This window comes from Carassius gibelio, chromosome A24 (genome assembly GCF_023724105.1).
Source record: "Carassius gibelio isolate Cgi1373 ecotype wild population from Czech Republic chromosome A24, carGib1.2-hapl.c, whole genome shotgun sequence".
In the NCBI taxonomy this organism is placed as follows: domain Eukaryota; kingdom Metazoa; phylum Chordata; class Actinopteri; order Cypriniformes; family Cyprinidae; genus Carassius; species Carassius gibelio.
In genome coordinates this window covers 13,194,025-13,213,163 of record NC_068394.1, presented here as the reverse complement: position 1 = coordinate 13,213,163, position 19,139 = coordinate 13,194,025, and the positions used below count along the sequence as shown (strand labels likewise).

At 37.4% G+C, this 19,139-nt stretch overlaps 1 protein-coding gene and 1 long non-coding RNA gene across 15 annotated transcripts in view; one reads left to right on the top strand and one right to left on the bottom strand.

Moving 5' to 3' along the window:
• The window catches only part of LOC127946203 (uncharacterized), a 34,008-nt gene extending 28,079 nt beyond the window's left edge, over positions 1 to 5,929 (top strand). The window contains exon 3 of the long non-coding RNA XR_008151024.1: positions 4,201 to 5,929. This is a non-coding gene — a long non-coding RNA (uncharacterized LOC127946203). The remainder of the gene's footprint in view (positions 1 to 4,200) is intronic.
• LOC127946191 (sickle tail protein homolog) overlaps positions 1 to 19,139 on the bottom strand; it is a 135,732-nt gene that overhangs the window by 59,944 nt on the left and 56,649 nt on the right. Inside the window, exon 1 of one of the 14 annotated variants that reach the window (XM_052542570.1) lies at positions 15,172 to 15,821. The exons of the other annotated variants lie outside the window; for them this stretch is intronic. The gene's annotated coding sequence lies outside the window, so the exon portion shown is untranslated. Of the gene's footprint in view, positions 1 to 15,171; positions 15,822 to 19,139 lie in introns of those variants that run through there. 14 annotated transcript variants of the gene reach the window in all.

Genomic DNA, 19,139 nt, shown 5'->3' with positions numbered 1-19,139 from the left:
CACTGCAAACCACTATATTAATAGTTAAGATAATGCATTAAAATAATATGGTAAAACAAACCAGTTTCAAGGAGCAAAACAAGCAGTTTTTTTATAGCATTGCACATAAAATTTACAAATGACAGCAATAAGGTTAGCATGACATGAAGCAAACCATTTGTGGCTACACTTCACAATAACAGCACTTAATTATTAATTTACTTCTCTCTCTCTCTCTCTCTCTCTCTCTTTCTCTCTCTCTCTCTCTCTCTCTCTCTCTCTCTCTCTCTCTCTCTCTATATATATATATATATATATATATATATATTACTTTAATATGAGCTAATGATGAGTTAAGGCATGTTCTAATCAAGAACTAACCTTAACTATGAGTCATATGATATAAGTCATATGAATTAATGTGTAAAAACTAATATATTAACTATCATACATGTAGTCAAGGTTATCCACACATGAATTCATATCACTCATGTCGTATATATAAGGTTAGTTTTTGATTAGTCTTAACTCATTATTATTGTATATTAATGCAATATTTATTTTAGGTATCAGTACATTATTATTAAGTGTTACAACAACAATAATAAAAATGATGATGATGATGTTGTTTGCTGGTTTGGTTGAATACATAAATAGTAGGTCTTAGTAGTGTCTTGAAAAAGACATTCTTCAAAACATACTTTTGTGATCCACAGAAGATAGAAAGTCATAAATCATGGGGTGAGTAAATGACGACGGAACTGGCCCATGGCACTGCGCCCGCTGTCACACCTTCATCACACCCCTGGCTCAAAAGCGACCTCTAAAGTATGTGCTCTTTCCTAGATTAAAAAAAAAAAAAAAAAAAATCACAGGGGTACAATACTGCAGAATCTGACAGCCATTGCACCTTGGTACAGGGGAAAACCATCAGGGAGCAGACTTTATGGGGCAGGCACACATTAAAACCCACAGATACACATTGCTATTCATCTAATAAATCATGAATCAATGTATTAATATGCCACAATCATCTGACTAAGTAAAAACATCTCAAAGTCTCCCATTCATTTCCAAAGTCTTTCCAGCTTCAATTATTGCAACCTACAGAAACTGTTTCCCACACAGAGCAGCACTACAGTCCCCAATACACTGATATCATTCAGCGGTTAGAAACACTAATGCACACTCCGACAGAAAACATACCAGCTTTTACAATCCTGACTAATGACTGAGTGACAATGAAGAAAGCGAACATGGCTTTATGTGACCAAGGATACACTGGCTCGAAAGCACAGTGGCCTCTTCAAGTACTTAAAAAAAATAATAATGCATGGCTGTCAGTTTATAATTTACACCTGGCAGCTTTTCAATCAAAAAGTATGATATTTTGCTTGGAAATGTATGTAACTTGTTTTGATTTCTGCTGTCTAATGCAGTTATTTTTGCCCTAAAGGGATAGTCGACACCGAAAATAAGATTCTGCCATCAAAATGTATCATACTCCAAACCTTGACTTTGCTTCTGTATATAAATCCCCATGCCTCAAGTGCTCAAATAGTTTTGGGGCTGCTACACATCTACATTGTTAATTTTCTTGATACGACTTGGCGCCCTCTAGTGTCTAGTTCACAACATGCACATGCATCTGGCAAAGTGATTTCTTTAGCTGTCACATCATAATGTCTTTGCACACGCATCTTTAAACTACTGAGCTACATCATAAACTGCTGAATAAAATAATGCATGAGCAGTTTAAACATCCATTTCACTGCAGTAATCAGAGAGAGAGAGAGAGAGAGAGAGAATCTTATTGATATTGGCAGAATTAGAATTACGTTACAGTTAGAGGCAGAGCAGAATGGGGAAAACTGGTTTAGGGGACAGCATATCACATTACAGAACAAGGAAGGGAATGACACAAAGTGGAGAAAGCAGTGATGTTGAAAAGATGGGATGCATGAAGGATGGAGGCCAAAGGATCGAACAATAATGTGGGTGATGAAATAAAAATAAAATAAAAATAAAAACAGTAATTTCTCTAATGGATGAAGGCTGCAGCAAATGATCTGATTCGCTCACTATGACATCATCCCTTCTAGGGCACCTCCCAATTGGACGATGTCATCCGAACTGAGGCATGTCAGTGCTGTAATGCAGCAGGACCCCAGCTACACACACTCATATACAAGAGCACAGAGCCAAAACATTGTTTGTATGACGCAAAATCAATCGAGGGTAGTCAGGGTTTGCATGAATGAAATCAAATTAGTGTGAAAGAATGACCAAGCCTTACAGGCTCTAGATTGCTGTCCCCAGTCTGGATTCCTTGTCCTATTTAACCCTGATCCAGTTTCTCACAATCAAATCAAATTTCATTTCACTCACCAAGGCATATATGTGGTGATGTGACAATAAAAGTGATTTGATTTGATATATTCAAACAAACAGATCGACAATGAAATTTTTTCAGCACTGGCAATCCTCTGCAGCTGAACTCGACAACCAGTTTGACTCATGTATGTATCATTCTCATGAAGAGTTTTGTAATCTGGATCATTCAGATATTTGGGATCTTTGGTCTTTGGTCTCACATGATCCTTCAGAAATTATTCTGATTTGCTGCACAAGAAACATTTCTTATTATTCATTTTGAAAATATTTGTGCTGATGCATATTTTTGTGAAAACCATTAGGATTGTTTGTTGAATAAAAAGTTCAATAGAACAGCTTTGATTTAAAACATAAATATTTTGTAATATTTTAAATGTCTTTACTGTCACTTTTGATCAAATTAATGCAACCTTTGCTGAATAAAAGTATTTATTTCTCTCTTTTGAAAGTGTATCGAATGAATTAGGGGGAAATACTACTTCCAGTGCCTGTTTTTGGATATGTGTGTCTGTGTTCATGAGGTGTGTGCTCCCAAAACTCTATGAGCCATTGGGTGTGCGTAATGAATGCAGTGAGTCTCATATCAATTAATGAAGAAATACCTCAGTCCTCCTAAGAAGAGCAGTTTGAATCTAAAGTCTGAAGTCAAAACACACACTGGTCTCTTTATTAGTGCTATTGGATCTTAATGCTGTGTTCGACACAACCACAACATTCTTTTGAATAGACTAGAAAACTTTGTTGACATTAATGGAAGTGCAATAGCATAGTTCAAATCATACTCATAGCAGTGAATGAATATGTATTATATCGAACACAAGTGCAGTGTGGAGTACCTCAAGGCTCAGTACTGGGGCAGTTACTCTTCACAATTTACATGTTACCCATGGGAGATAGTGAAAGCTAACACTGTGCTTCCTGATGATGTTATGCTAATGATACTCAGCTCTGTATTTTTTTCGAGGCCTGGAGAAACATACCAACTTTAAAAATTAGAGGAATGCATAGTCGATATAAAAACCCTGTAAAGACCCTAGAACACTGTCTTAGACTTGATGGTTGCTCTGTCAATTCTTCGTCATCAGTTAGGAACCTAGGTGTGCTATTAGATAGCAATCTTTCATTTGAAAGCCAAATTTCTAGCATTTGTAAAACTGCATTTTTCCATCTCAAAAATATATCTAAATTATGACCTATACTCTCAATGTCAAATGCAGAAATGTTAATTCAAGCTTTCGAGACCTCAAGTTAAGATTATTGTAATGATTTACTGGGTGGTTGTTCTTCATGGTTGGTAAACAAACTACAGGTAGTCCAAAATGCAGCAGCTAGAGTTCTTACTAGAACCAGGAAGTTTGACCATATTAGCCCGGTTCTGGCTCCCTATCAAAAATCAAATAGATTTTAAAATCTTTCTTATAACTTAAAGCCCTGAATGATTTAGCAGCTTAATCTTTGAACGAACTCTTATTGCACTATAGTCCTCTGCATTTTCAAAACTCTTGCAACTTGATCATACCTAGAATATCAAAATATACTGCGGGCGATATATCCTTTTCCTATTTAGCTCCCAAACTGTGGAAAATTTTTGTGAGGAATACACACTCTGTAAATTTAAATGTAGATTAAAGACCCACCTCTTTAATCTGGTTTACACATAACACATTAACACATTTCTAAGATTCAAATCCGTTATAAAGGATTTTATTCTGCATTAATTAGGAAAACCAGAACCGGGAAATCTTCCCATAATACACAATGTACTTGCTACATCGTTAGAAGAATGGCATCCACACTAAAATTAATCTTTTTCTCTCTTATTCCAAGGTCACTGTAGCCACCAGATCTAGTCTGTATCCAGATCAGATGGTCACTGTAATCACCCAGATCCAGCCCAGATGGTGGATGACCTCCACAATCCTGAAAGACAGTGGAGACCAGGACAACTAGATGAGCCCCAGAGACAGATCCACAGTCAAGACCTTGTCTCCTAGACGGCCACCGGGACAAGACCACAGGAAACAGATGATTCTTCCACACAATCTGACTTTGCTGCAGCCTGGAATTGAACTGCTGGTTTCGTATGGCCAGAGTAGAACTGACCACTTGACTGAGCCTGGTTTCTCCCAAAGTTTTTTCTCCATTCTGTCACCGATGGAGTTTTGGTTCCGTGCCACCATTGTCTCCGGCTTGCTTAGTTGGGGACACTTCATTTCCAGCGAATTCGTTGACTTGAACTGAGCTGGATGATGACATGATTGTATTTAATATTGAACTGCCTTTTTGCATTATACTGACACACTATTTTACTATTTAATGCTGTTCAGTTGCTTTGTTACCATCTGTATTGTTAAAAGCACTATTTAAGTAAAGGTGACTTGACTAGACTTGCAATTGCAATCAAACACACAATGTGTCATCATTCTCTGATATGCAACACTACAAAATATCCTACAATAAATGTATTAAAAAAACAACCCAGCTTCTTTAATCATTTCAGAACAATACACATTTCATTGCTGTACAACATGAGTGCTTTATGCACTGTGACAAGGTCAGATTGGTTGGTATTGTAAAATGTGCCAAATTGTTGTTTGTCCACTGCTGAACTAAAAAGTGAGCTAAATTCTGGGTTTGGAAGAGGAATAGGGGAGGGGAGGTAAACTTCCTTTTGAGAAATGGGGACTATTGGTGGAATGCAGCAAAAACATCCTAGGAGCAGGCAGGGAACGGGGTGGAGGACTTGCTTTGTGTCCCGCTGTTACTTCCATTGTTGACATTTCCTTACATTCAAAACGATATTGCGTGACCTTAAGACTGAGATGTTGGAAGACAAGAAGAATAAGTGACTTGAATAGTTAATAAATAAGCATGTGAGAAAGGCTTTTGTTAATATATGCATTCATATTTTTCTCTATTTCTATTTGCTACATAACAAAACAAAATGAACACTGCAAGCAAAGTTTTTTTTCTCTTTATAGCATCTGTTTGCTCCTGCTGAACTGCTTCATCATGACGCTCTGAAACATTTGCTTCCATCCATTTCAAGTAGAGGAATAACAGACAGGAAGGAGGAGAGGTAAAGATGCATTCCACTCATCACATACAGCAGCTGCCAGGAAAAGCTCTCAGTGTGAAAAATGACAAGTGCAACGTGTGTAAAAGAATGGGGTGGCCAGGAGAGAGGTGTGGGAAAGATTTTCTGTCTTTACTGACACTTTTTCCCATCATCCCCGTCAGAGTCAAATCAAAACATTATAAAATTCTACCTGAAAATTTGAAGAACAACAGATGAAAAAGGTAATAATGCTTCCAGTTAAGACATAAGATATGTCTACATATATTTTTTTTTCTCATATGTCATAACCATCAAAGCTATTTCCCAAATTAAAAGCTGGGATTCTAGTAATGATTTGTGATTGGTCATGGCAACAATCAGTTACAACCAGCAATCTCTAAAATAAAAGGTTATGATTATAAATGAAACGATTTTTAAATTGAAGAGAAGGTTCCACAAAGAATAAAGAACAAAGATGCTGCAAAGAACAATAGTAAAAGTTTTCTTTTTAAGAAAAAAGAATAATAAATGCAACACTAACTTGATCACATTTTCTTAGGGATAACCTGATATATATAAATAAAAATCTGTTTTGATATTTATTTTCATCATATGGCCGATAACCTATAAATAATATATTTTTATTATATAAAAGTTATGAAGAACTATATATTATTTTCTGGTGTTAAAGTTATTAAAGTTCTATTTAAAACATCAAAAGCTAATTAAACTTAATGTATTATATTTACTTATCAAAAATATATTGATATAAATTTTCTATAATATTTTGTCTAAATAAATGAGCATGAATTTAAAATAATTAGACCAAATCTTAAAAAAAAGATAAAATAATAATAATTAGACAATAACATTTATCTCATATTAAAGCTCCAATATGTAGGAATTTTGTAATAAAATTTCCGAAAATAACTTGCACAGTGTGATATATTTCCTCCAGTTGCGTACTTACAATATCTCAAAAGTCTCCAAAGATTTTTTATTTCAGAGAAATTCCGATTTTAAATAACTGGCCGTCCCGGAAAAGAAATGTCGTAACTCAGTGACGCAATGTCCGCTCTATACTTTGTTTCTGTGTAGACCATGTGATGTTACACCACACCGGAATATCACATGGTCAAATGCGGAAGTGGTGGTTATGTTATAGCCGCGCATATGGTTTGATTGTCGTTGTTATGGATCACGATTACTCTTTGGCGAGTATTAAAGTGCCAGTAAAACGTAAGCGTCCATATTCAGATACACGCAGACTGTGTGACAAACGGAGGAATAAAACCATGATAAATATCGGCCAGGCGTTTATGAGATGGAGAGAGCTGTGCGAAAATCTTGACAATCTTGACTTGACAGAGAGTCTGCTCGAGCGAGTGTATTGATAGACAGGTAAGCAAATCAATTATTTATATAGTTATTGTTAAGTAACGTAATAGTTACAGTAGAGATGGTCCAGGTCTCATCTGGATTTGATAATTCCAGTGAGGATGTATCTGTGTTTCCCTGCAACATATGCAACTGTCAATAATAGCACTTATAAACAAAGTTATATTGATCTTTGTACTAAGGTAAGGATTTTTATCACATGTGGTGACCGAGATTATGGCAGTACAATTAAATACAATCGGATATGTGTTGTTAAAAATATATTTAGTCATTACTTGCAAATGTTCGTTCAAATGTACTTTTAGAACGATTGGTTTGAGCACGTTAAACAACACGGCATTAACCATAAACACGTAACACTGCACAACATTAACCCAACAAATCATTTAACAAATAGCTGTAAGTTGTAACAGGATAATATATGTAACAGAGGCCAGCGAGTAGAGGCCAGCAGGTAAACCTCACTCCCCGATGTCAAGAGACGTACTAGCGAAAGATGCTAGTGGCTGTAGCCATGCCGAAGACCCGGGTTCGAGCCCCACTCGGGGTGAGTGCAAGGAGCGTCATAGAAGACCCGGGAGAGAGGGGTTACATATAGTATAACATTTCACATTCCTTGCAGTTCATTAATTATGATGACATAAAATAATACGATCAGATATACAGGTAATACAAAAACGAATAAATTACCTCATCCGTGATCATGATTGCTATGGTGAAAACGCATTAAAAAAGACATCGTCACCTGCTTCATAGTGTCATCAAGCTTTGCCTTTGTTATTGTTGGAAATGCGCCCTCTTGTGGTCTATTACAAAAATTGTATACTGGAGCTTTAACCAACATGGTTCCATAATATATATATAATTATTTTTTTTATTTTTTATTTTTGGTCTGTCCATAACTCAAGTATGTTATATTTCCAAAGAAGGAGGCTTCATCACTGGATAAAAAAAATCCAAATTGGCTAACAGCTATTTCTTTTTTCCACTCAATCTTGCTAGACTCACTTATCAGAGCGTATCAGAAGATCTGGCACAGAAACAGAGACCAGAGGTCACAAAGATAATAAAGATGATCCTTCACTTCAGCGTCTAGTAGTTGGCCAGATGCATTAATCTATTCCTGCATGTCAAGTTTCACCTAGTTCATTTAGCTGCCTGCAAACATATTTATGTCTCAGACACATTCCAGTCACATGAAAACGAATAATCATGTGACCGCAGCCGAATAGGCCTTATGGAAAATCCTTCCTAGCAGCCAGTAAGAAAGTGAAATTGCCCTCGATGCAGACATCAAAAATTCATGTTGAATTAAGACCAATCTGTGCAGTGCAATTTTGTACATTCGTGCTAACAGCTGATTATAAAGCGGAAAATGATAAGGTGTCATTAGCATATGGTAAGCGCAGATAAATGAGGAAAAAAGAACGAGAGGACAGAGACGAAGTGGAATGACATAAAAGCGTGGAAAAAGGTCCTGACTGTTAGTAGTTAGAGGTATTTCATCCATTCTTATTAAGATTAGCCAAGTTTAATAAGCCAAAGACTTAGTAAAGACCGAACATAATTAACTACTCAACACTTAAACTCTCTCTCACACACATGCTCGTGTCCAGCTGGGATAAAAAGAGCACATGGCTGATGAATCTGTAATTATAAGATGAAAGTGGGGACACTCTAAGGCATTATATGAATGTTCCATAAACCCTGAAAAAATTATGGAATAACTGATTTTTTTTCACTCTGTGTTTCCTTAGAGGAGAAAAGGAATGACTTCAAGAACTTTTTGGTGGTATTTGTTATATATTTATTTACATAACTAATTTAATATAATATTATATAATATAATATAATGATGTAATGTGACGTGACAATCAGGCAAGTATGGTGACCCATACTCAGAATTCCAGCTCTGCATTTAACCCATCCAAAGTGCACACACACAGCAGTGAACACACACTCGGAGCAGTGGGCAGCCATATTTGCTGCTGCACCCAGGGAGCAGTTGGGGGTTCAGTGCCTTGCTCAAGGGCACCTAAATCGTGGTACTGCTGGCCCGAGACTCAAACCCACAACCCTAGGGTTAGGAGTCAAACTCTCTAACCAGTAGTTCAGTATATTCTTAATATAATATAATATAATATAATATAATATAATATAATATAATATAATATAATATAATATAATATAATATAATATAATATAATATAATATACTATAATATAATATAATATATATTTCTTGAGCACCAAAGCAGCATATTAGAATGATTTCTGAAAAAAAAAAACATGTGACACTGAAGACGCTGATGCTGATAATTCAGCTTCAATTTCAAAATTGTTGTCTATACAAGAATTTAAATATTAAAGAAGCTTACTGACCCAAAACATTTGAATGGTGGTGTACTGTATTTTTTCGGACTAGATTTTACATTTAATGAAGAATCCTTTAGGAATTTTCCACAATTCCAGGCCAAATTCCTGTCCAATCACATCGTAGTTTTAGCACACCTCTAACTCAGCAAGACGCATGTTTTGACACATCATCATGTCTGTAGCACAAACGGTGCAGGATGAGTTATGCACCAATTTTTTTTTTATTAAATCTGTCTTGGACTGCAGTGATATCAGCCTCCAGTCTGGTGTCAGTGAAATATCTGCTTGGTGCCATTTGTAGGTGATCTGCTCTTGATTGCCTCAGTGGTTCCCATGGCAATGGGGTGCCTGTAGGTTACAGGCTAATCTGAGGAAAATAGCACAGGTCTCCCCATGCATTACTACCTGTAGGGATGTGATTGGTATAGAGAAGAGGGCACATGGCTGATTCCATGAGTATTAGAAGACTATACTTTGATGCTCTGAAGAAAATGCTGAATCCATATTTCAGTTTAAGCCAAGGGTTGGCAAACTTTTTAATGCTTTATATGATAAAGACAATTTGTTTCCAAAATTAAATTGTAGGTTATTAATTTGTCAATTTACTTAAGCCAAAATAAATTACAGAAATATTGTCTGGAAAGTATCTACTTTGTATCAAGTTAACTTTGTATTAGATTTGATAACTTTGTTAGTTAGTACTTATCATAATGTTTATCAATAACGCAATGTCAGAAAATAATGCTTACTAGGGATCAAGCCAATAAAAGGCAATATTTACAAGAAAATATTCCATAGAAATTCCTTAAAAACTTTAATCTTTTCAAACATTTAGTTTATTATAATTATAATTTTTTTTTTACCTGAAAAATATATTTTGTATTTTTTTTCTCAGATTTTCCACAGACCCCTCAACATTTTGAAAACTACAGTGTTGAACTACAGAAAACTAATCATTGTTTAAGATCCTTGATCCTGTGTGGCCATTTAAGTACTTATTATACAGCTCCCTGGAATACTTGATTCTGATTGGTCACTGTAATCTACAGTTGGATATTTTTATATAATTATTGCTAAACTGTATATCTGACTGCCCATGGAAATCAATTTCCAACATAGCTGTGCTAGTTTCATGTCTCCTATGACTCCATATTCTCTACTCTCACATAAAATTATAACTTTTATATACATGTTTTTATTCCACAGCATCAGATCGGGATTTTGACTGAGCAAGCTAACGAGCTACCACAGTAGTTTGTATTTACTTAAGCTGTTATACAGAACTAATAAGCAGATATGTAATCCCAGTCTCTCAGAATTTGCCTTTAAAGTTTTGATATTCCATGTCGCAACAGGGAATTGCATTTTACTTCATGAGATAATCAGTTTCACTGCAAGGCATACAGACAAACCATGGATGGCTGATGTAAGATCACCAGTCTGGGGCCAGTATTCAGATCATAAAAGAGAAAAAACAAAGACCATCCATTCATCCAACATTCCCTTCTTTATGTGGCAAACTATAAAAAAGGCCTTAAGAACCCCTATACAGGCCAAGCAAGCCAGCAGTTCAGGCTTATGTAAGTTGTGGGAAGCCTCATTCCTCACCATGGCGTGAGGTAACAGCAGTGGTTAGCTGTCACTTTCCCGCCTTCCTCAAGCGAGAGATAGAGTGAGTTAGTAAAAGGGAAAGCAGAATTTGAAATTTAAGTATGTAATGTTTTCAACATAAGCTCATTGAAAAAAAAGCCTCTATCTGCATTTTTGCTAAACACTAAACACATATCCTACCTTTACATATAGTTAACTGTAGTTTTCAGCTAAAATAGCCACTAGTGGAAATAAACCACCACTTTTATTCCTGTTCACACAAATTATTATTACAGGGGCAGATTACTGATTAACAAGACTTATTTTTTTTACTTAATATGCTGGAAAAAAACTGACAGTTTACCAAAGTTGAGTCTACTGAAAAGAGTAAACAGTGGCGCAACAAAAACATTGCTGTTTGTATGAGAATTCTGACTTGTCCAGCATAGCAACAGTTCAACCAATAGTGTGAGATTTGGGTGGGGCTACTGTTTGTACAGCCAATGGGGAGTGTTTGGAAAACCTGTGTGAAAACAATTAGTATTTTTGCATTTTTGATTTGAGATGGTGGTGGCACAGAAACTATACCCTTCAGCTTCAAGATGAGGAAGTAAAAAATATGGCTTTCTGAAGCAAAAATTACGAAATATAAGAGAGATATAAATGAGGGAAAGATGTCTTTATAGAGTTTCGGTAACACTTTAGAATAGGTAACACTTGTTAACTATTAACTACAACATTTCTCTCAATAAATTCTTCATTTGCTGCTTATTAATAGTTAGTAAGGTTGTTGTTAGGTTTAGGTATTGGGTAAGATTAGGGATGTAGAATAAGGTCAAGTAGAATAAGGAATTAATATGTTTTTAATTAGCACTAATACGTGGCTAGTATTCTAGTAATATGCATGCTTATAAGCAACTAATAATTGTTAGCTATTCTAAAGGGTTTCCAGAGTTTCTATCCAGGTGAGTGTCTTTCCTATGTAAATAGATTCAGGTAGCACTTTACAATAAAGTTAATATTAGTTAACTGCTTTAGTTAACATGAACTAAGAATGAACAATACTTCTACTACATTTCTTAATCTTAGTTAAAGTTAAGTAAACATTTATAAAGGAGTTATTAAAATCAAAAGTTGTGCTTCTTAACATTAGTTAATTCACTGTGAATTAACATGAACTTACAATAAACTACTGTACTGTCATTAAATAATATTAATAAATATGAATAAAGGTGCTGTTCAAGGTTCGTTCTTGTTAGTTAAAATATTAACTAACATTAACTAATGGAACCTTATTGAAAAGTGTTACCTAGATTCCTTTTTGAAGTGTAACTTGTGTAGTTACTGACCACTATTACGATCAGGCCAGCCTCTTCTAAACACTACAAATACTGTAAAGACTTTAGCTTCATTCTAGTCTTAACACTTGCAGGGTTTTAATAGAAGAGAAAAAGATTTGTCTTTTAACTGCACAACTAGAATGTAGTACTTTCCAATTTTGAAAGAGCAGGATTAGATAAGTGTCAAGGAACCTTTGAGGAAGTTTGTTAAATGAGGGCGATTCAATTAGTGATTAGTTCGTATCTCTTGGTGAGCCTTGTATAAAAGGGGCATGTGCTCTCAGAAAAGATTAATAATTAATGGAGAACTGATGGATGAAGACTACTTAGATGGTGCTGCAGGTGCAGTCGTACAGAGCTCAAGAACAGAGGAAACACGGTGATATCGTGTGCCGAATCGAAGAGCAAAGGCATAAGGAAAATAAGCACTCAGTTGAGAGTAAAAGGTTAAGTCCATCTCAATTGAGGCAGATGTTTCATCAGATGGTTCAGTGATTTTGGCTATGACATCATTGTCTTGCTTTACTCTCAAATATTGCAGAATCTCCTACAGGAAAATTTGGGTTGGAACAAACAGTGAGAGGCATTCCTGGAAAAGACTGGACAGTGTAGGATAAAATGGTTCTATTTTGACATTGTGTTTTATTTCACGTACAGCAGCTAATATGACTATAGTATATTTCAGGTCATTTCAGCTAAAAGTGTTAGCATCAGTGCAGCATGCTATCATGGCATTATTTTCAGATTCTGACAGCCTGTACAACACAAATTATACATAAAAATATAAAGTGTTGGCAAAATCCACTGGTTCTGGTCCGTCTGGTTGGCCACTAGGCAGTTTATTTGAGTCTGGATGCATAAGTTATTATCAGTTCATAAAAGTTTACCGGGCTGCTACAATAGGTCCATTCATATCCAAGTTGTTATTTTAATTTATGTGACAAAAATGGAGCAATCGTTTCCATCCCAATTGTTCAAACAAATCAATGAAAAAAGATATGTATTTATTTAGACACACTGCTTTTTAAATGTGCATCTATTAATTTATATGTAATTATATTCCATGTCTTTTTACTATATAAATCATTCATCCACTTCAAGTGAGCACATTTATGCACATTTTTATTCTCATGTTGGTGTTTCTATATTGTATTTTCTCTGCAGTATCCCAAGATTTACATAAAATTATATAGCTGGTAACCCAGCTATTGAGTGCTTCCTTGCACAAAGACAACTGCAATCAGTGTCTGCATATTCAATTGAGCAGTTGAACATCAATCTATAATTGTGGTAGTACTTTGATATCAAACCCATAGACATCACATTAAAAACACTATTACATGTTGATCAGAAAGCTGGAAATGTGCTGCAGTTCTTGGCCAGAATATGCTGCATATTGATAGTCTGGCTTGTGAGACTCACATAGCATGGCACGTTCACTTTTCTGGTCCTCAGGCTGCAGACTCACAGCACTACTGAAAAGACCAGGATTGCAAGTCAGCTACCTAGACCAGAATCTTGCAAGCATAAACCTGCTGGTCTAAGATGGTCTTGTTAGTAGTACTTTAACCTAAAGGCCCCTTAGAAGACAACACAATCCCATTACCCCCTAGTGAACCCACAAATCACACAACTTGTTGACCATGATGAATTAAAAAAGCTAAAGGTAGGTAACTTATCCTTTTGGCACTAAGGGTAATTAACGACTATACTGTCATCCAAAATACTACTCATAAAAATAACTGAAATTGACCATAATGATAAGTGATACCACTTTAGAACAAGAGAGCTTGGATGGGTGAGCAGAAGAAGTGAGCATAAGATCTGCTGGTTAAGCGCTTGTTTTAGTAGGCTGCTGGAAGGACAGAAAAACTCAGAAGTGCAGAATAAGTAACATGCCCAATAGTTAAGAATCTATTACACTGGCCTCGTTCCCTAGCTTCTGATTCCAGAGAAACACACTGATGCTTGAACACGTACAGATTCAGAAACTAAAGTTCCAGCTATCAGCACTACTGAATCTTACTCAAATTTATATCCAGCATCTCTGGACAACCAGCTTTGAGAGAAAAGCTTTGATACTCCTTCCAGACATGCATGGGATGCGGCCCAAGACCTCCAGATGCAAATCTACTTAAATACCGCGGAGGGAGAAACTCGGAAAAGTTGTCATAACCCAGAAGAAAATCTGGCTGCAGACATTACTCTGAAAACAGTGAGTTAAGATTTCACTTGATTATAAATAAAGTCAACGGCATCTGAATAATTCGCAACTGACAGGCGTGGAATGGGATCTCATGAGTTGGTTATAAAATATGTTTGCAAATCTATGGAAATAAGTGTGCATAATCATGAAGGCCAATGATGGGTTTCAAAGGAACTGCAACAGGGTGGTAAGAAGGTATTCTCAACGGGAATACGTTGTCACAAACAATATGTTTGTGTATTTGTGTGCGTGCTGTAAAACCACAGTTCTGTGGTTGCACAATGATAGATAGAGTTCTCAGCGACAGATGAGTTGCTAATCTCTCTCTCAAAAAAAAAACACATTGATGCCATGTTTGGTCAAAACGAAACTTTCCTTACTGAAGGAGAAAGAATCGAAGGCACATGGTGCACATAAAAAGTTTCACACCTAAACAAAATTTCATTTGGTCTAAGAACAATCTACAAAAAGAGTTGACCATGATCCATGTCAAATGTTTCCAAAAACATTTCAGAGAACCTACCTCACTATGCACAAATTTCTTAACCACCTTTTCTTATATATGAAACATTGTAGACTATAAACCAGAATGAATAAAAGCAAGAGGAGGAAGACTATAAACTTGCTGAATTGTAAAAGTAATGGATACAGCATTAAGAATGCAGAGGTTTGGCTGTGGAGTCGACATTTGTGTTTTAATTATGCTCTAAACATTTCTCAAAAGCTTAGGTGAAAAAAAAGGTTTGCTTCAAAAGATAAATGAAATTTAACGATGTTTCAAATATCCCTTTAAGTACAGGGAAAGAGAAATAGAAAGGTTGTGTTACTCACCCTATTTACCCTGTCCAGGACCATACAGCTAAACAACAACCAAAGCGTGAACAAGGGAGCAAGAGAGATTGAGAGCCACTCCGCCTGCTGCTGTGGCAAGGAAAGTTTTTCTCCTCGCTGTAAGGCTGCTCCTGTTCTCCAAACCCTCCAACTCTCTATTGCTGACACTTCCTGTGCTGTCCCTTTTCACCAACTCAAATCACTCCCCCAGACTTAGCCAAGGAGCATTGTTTAGACAGGACGTGTCGCGAGTGTGTGTTTTCATTTGTGTGTCATGATGAATGCGATTTTTGTAACTCTCTTGGCACTCCCTCGAGCCTGGATCACCTCATGGCAAGAAAAAAAGACGGGAATTGAGAATTCAGAGAAGAAAAGAAAATAAGATGTGTGACACAGAGAAAGAAAAAGCCACTGATGAAGAGTGAAGTGAGTGAGAGAGAATCTATTATGCTAAATCAAAACATTTGGACGACTTCCTGCTATGGAGCCCCCATGACACAAACTTAAGGGCCACATGTGTACATGTCTTAAGTGAGTAAGACAAAACATCACCTAAACACAACAGATTTGTCCCAAAACCTAATGAGCGTTGCATACTGGCAACATAGTCAGCTGTCTTCTAAGACAACACTCTGTCATAGATTATCATAGTAGAGCAATTTGGATTGCTTAACTTAGGGGGTATGCACTGCATAAACCGCATGAGACTCAAGCTGAAATTGATTTAAATAATTGTTTTTTATATTAAAAATAAAAGCACAATACTAGTGATGCAGTGCAATTGTAGCACAAAACAAAAAGGATAAGTTACAACAGGTAAATATGTCAGCAGTCTGGACAAATTAGCTGTCACCAAATAATTATTCTAGAGTAGCTATATGTAAAATTTGTTCATCTGAAGTATTGAGAGGTGGGTCACTGCCAAAAAACAATGTCAAGGGTGCTGATAGGTTGTTTTGTGAGCGCAACGTGATATTGCAATTGCATACATATTAAAGATAATTGTGCACTGTGAGACGTGAACAGTTTGGATGTGCTAAAAATATGTTTATTAAACAGTCTTGAAGTACAAAAATAGAAAACACAATCCAGGTAAAGGGCAGCCAGGAACAGATCCAACAGTGCCTCCTGGACGATGAATTCCAATAAGCAAGGCAGAGACAAACTGATAGTTGAGGCAGAGAGCTGGTGGCGCACTGGAGGCGAGGCGAAGAAGAGCTGATACCGTGGAAACAGCGATCAGAGAACGCGAGTGTGGGTAGAGCTGGAGGAGATTAAACACTGCCTGGATGCAGGATGGAAAAAACTAAAAGATGGTGAGAGTGGTAGGCACAGGTATGTACCTTCCCATCTCCAGGGGAACACTGAGAAAGGACCACACCTACTCCAATCTTGGAAGCATCTACCTCCATAATAAACTGATGTTCAGGATATGGAAATGAAAGAACAGAAGCAGAAATGAATCTCGGGACTTGAGTTCATCAAAGGCCCCCTGAGCTTTCGAATTCCACCTAAATGGTACCTTAGTATAGGTAAGAGCTGTCAAGGGAGCAGCAACCTGACTTAAGTTTTGGATGAAGCGCTGGTAGAAGATGGCGAATCCCAGAAACCGCTGCAGAGCCTTGCGTAAGTCTGGAGGTGGCCATTTGGCTACTACCCTTACCCTTAGCGGGATCTGCTTTAAATTCATCTGCGGAAATTATATAGCCCAGGAAAGGAACTGACTTGGGGTGGAAAACGCACTTCTCCGCTTTAACATACAGCTGGTTCTCCAGCAGCTGTTGTAGCATCTGACATACATGTTGGGTGTGTAACTGAAGCGAGGGGGGAAAGATTAGAATGTCATCAAGGTACACAAAGACAAACTTGTTAACCATGTCTCTCAACACATCATTGACCAGGACCTGGAAGACAGCTGGGGCATTTGTCTTGCCAAAAGGTAGCACCCGGTCTCATAGTGTCCCGATAGAGTGACGAATGCTTTCTTCCACTCATCCCCATCTCGAATCCGAACCAGATGATAAGCTTGCAGAGGTCCAACTTGCTGAAGAACTTGGCTCCCTGCAAAAGTTCAAAGACAGATGACATTAAGGGCAGGGGGAACCTATTCTTAATGGTAATGTAATTCAAACATCTGTAATCAATACAAGGGCCCAAGGAGCCATCCTTCTTCTTAACAAAGATTAATCTAGCACCAGCTGTAGATGAGTAGGGACGGATGAGACCGAGGGAGACAGGGGGAGATGCACCCACCAGAATCCCCCTGGCTACTGATGAGCCCTGGCTTTTAGTGGGCATTTGCTGACAAACTGTAACAGTACAATTAAAAGTCCGGTGTGAGTCTCTCTTGTTCCAACTGTATTGGTTCAGGGTCAGCAGGGGAAGGCAGAGGCAGGACAGAGATGGAGGCACTGGTCATTTCTCCAACCCTATAAGAGGTGTGAGCAGTCAATCATTGGCTATGAAGGCAAAGGCGGCTCTCTACATGGAGGGCCAAGTTGACAAGATCATCAAAGATATGTTGGAAGCTCATGATTTCATCTTGGATTTCCTCATCCAGTCCAGCATGGAATACAGCTTTACAAGACCCCTGATTCCAGGCAAACTCAGTCAGTAAATGGTCTCCTTGACGTAAACAAGCCAGCTGGGCTGCCGCCTCATTGCCACAAGTAGAATGATCCAATAACTTGACCATCTCCTGCTGAAAGTCATCAAAAGAAGCACAGAAGGGAGCCCGGGCCTCCCACACTGAATTTCCCCAGTCACGGGCCCTGCCTGTTAGGAGGGTAAAAGCATAAGCCACTTTAGTCTCCTCCTGGGCTTACCAGCGAGGCTGTAGAGCAAAGACTAGGGAGCACTGGGACAGGAAGGCTCTGCAGGAGTTGGGGTTTCCCGTCATAGGGAGGTGGGTTGTTTGCACGATGTTCAGGGTCATGACGAAAAGAAGAAAAGCCAGTGGTGTCCTCTATTAGCTGAAGTCTCCCTGCGAAGTTCATAGAGCTGGGCAGGCAGATCAAACAACTGAACATTTACAAACTCGAAATCATGGGACGTGGATTTTAGCTGGGAGGCATGCTGGCCCAAGATAATGCCCTGTTGATCTGAGGAGATCTGTACCTGCTGAGTCCATAACCGGTCAGATCGTTCGGTTACTGCGAGACATGGACTCAGTTTGCAGGTGCCAAAAATCAGTTTATTAAACAGTCTTGAAGCAGGAGGGAGAGAGAGAAAACAAAATAAAAGATGAAAACAAAACTGGAAAGGTATGTGCACAGCCAACAACTCTAGACAAGACGTGGTTGGAGCAAAGATAGCATGGAGGATAACATGACGATCTAACACAAGACAGCACACATGAGGAGACTAAATATGTCTAATATTGGCCAAATGGCGTGGGCCAATAATAAGATAATGAATGGAACAAGAGGGTGTCTTCATGACATAGAGGCACATGGTAAGTGTAAACACAACAACAAAATTAAGGGAAAAACAGACAGATCAGCCCGGGGATATGACAAATTGTGCAATCGCAAACCCTACCCACCCAAATAATGTGATTTTGAGGGGGCCGCATAGCAAATTCAGTGCACAGGGCCCAGAATTTTTAGTGACTGACCTGACTGTAAACCTGATATTTTGAACAGTATGTGAAATTAATTTACACAATTAACCACATTAAATGACACACACACACACACACACACACACACACACACACACATATATATATATATATATATATATATATATATAATTTTGTTTTAGGTGTTTTGGTATAAAAAATTTGGTACCTCACTTATCAGTATGTTAAAAAGCTAAATAACACAGACAAATATTATTTAAAAAATACATTTCTTAATACATTTAACAATTTATATCAATATTTTTTCACTACTGAATGAATTTAAGTTTGTTGTAATGCTCTCTGGAATTGCTTTCGCTCTAAAAGCTGCATGTGATGCTAAGCT